At 40.8% G+C, this 1,687-nt stretch overlaps 1 non-coding gene across 1 annotated transcript; it reads left to right on the top strand.

Moving 5' to 3' along the window:
• The first annotated feature begins 1,409 nt into the window (after positions 1-1,409).
• On the top strand, positions 1,410-1,471 carry LOC116885098. The gene has a single exon (XR_004385965.1). It is a non-coding gene; the product is annotated as a U7 small nuclear RNA (small nuclear RNA).
• The last annotated feature ends 216 nt before the right edge of the window (positions 1,472-1,687 follow it).

Consider the following 1,687-nt stretch of genomic DNA (forward strand, 5'->3'; position numbering starts at 1 on the left):
ACATAGGGGTTGGGGATTTAGCTCAGTGGTAGAGAGCTTGCCTAGCAAGCTTCAAGGCCCCGGGTTCGGTCCCCAGCTCCGAAAAAAAAAAAAAAAAAAAAAGATCCAGACATAGAAGTTTCACTTATATATAAGTGTCACAATGACACTTACTCAACTATGTTCCTAGCAGCTTTAGTCATAACAGTCAGAAACTGGAAACAACCTAGATGCCCCTCAACTGAGGAATGGATAAAGAAAATGTGATACATTTATATGATGGAGTATTAGTCAGCTGCTGTCAAAGCAATGACATCATGAAATTTGCTGGCAAATGGATAGAACTAGAAACAACCATCCTAGTGAAGTAACACAGACCCAGAAAGACAAACACAGTAAGTACTTATAAGTAGATATTAGCAGTGAAGGATAACCATGCTACAATCTACAGACCCAAATGCCAAGTCCTGCATGGGTGGAGAAGGGATGGCATAAGATGTTTCTTGACCACAACAGCAGAGCCAGCAGGGTGTGGGCCTCTACAAGTGCTCATGGTTGCTAGGTGTAAGGCTTGTTCATATAATAATGTATATATTTTACTTCATATTCCTCCTTTGGGAAATATTCTCTCTGCCAAGGTTAATGATTCTATGATAATTAGGAACAGCATGATTCCAGGAAGTGAGGATATGTCTATGTTCCTCAGCAAAATGGTAAACACTGTGATCTTCAGGACAGCCCTTAAGGCTGTGGGAAAGAATGCTGAAAACGTGAGTTCAAAACTATATAAACAGGATTTCTCAACTATGCAATATATAAAGATGAAATATAAATTGTATGAGGGGCTTCACAGCCCTAAAAGACCAGAGGCAGCTGCAATAATTAACCAGCTTATCAGAAAGATATTAAGGAAGAGGTTTAGGGGGTAGTGATCTCAGGGCAAGATCCTACCCAACTAAGTTTATTGTTTGTGCTTCCAGAGGCAAGCAGATTTCTGAGTACAAGGCCAACCTGATTTGGTTGATATTCATGGTAGGCCTGCCTTTTTTGAGTTTAGATCCAGACATGGTGGAAATGGTGATCTCAGGGTAGGATCCAACTAAGTTATCTTATTGTTTGTGGTTACAAAGACAGGAGATCTCTGAGTTCATTTGCTATATTAAAAAAATGCACTTGCTGTCTTTTTTAAGAATCAATGGGCTTAAGGGGCTGGGGATTTAGCTCAGTGGTAGAGCGCTTACCTAGGAAGCGCAAGGCCCTGGGTTCGGTCCCCAGCTCCGAAAAAAAAAAAAAAAAAAAAAAAAGAATCAATGGGCTAAGATCATAAATGCTGATTAGTGGGATAATCAAAAGGGAGCTGGGGTAAAATGACTGAACTGGTATGTAAATAAAAGACTGGGCTTTGGTCTGCAAGAGAGAGCTACCTAGAGAGCTAACATACCTCTTTTAGAATTTTTCTAGCAGGTTTTCTAACTTTGGTAAGAAAATCCAAGAGCTGTCTAGGGAGCTATTTTGAGAAGACTACAGAGCTGTCAGCTTACACCCCATCTTTGACTTTGGTTTTTTTCTGCCCCTCCCTACACTCAGGATCTTTTCCCAAACTGAAGCGATTCTTAGCATCCAAAGAAGCTAAGTAAGAAGAAGGGCCCAAGATGTGTGAATCTCGCTGAGAAGGGGAAATAGAATAGACATTGTGGGTGAATGGGGG

This window comes from Rattus rattus, chromosome 15 (genome assembly GCF_011064425.1).
Source record: "Rattus rattus isolate New Zealand chromosome 15, Rrattus_CSIRO_v1, whole genome shotgun sequence".
In the NCBI taxonomy this organism is placed as follows: Eukaryota; Metazoa; Chordata; class Mammalia; order Rodentia; family Muridae; genus Rattus; species Rattus rattus.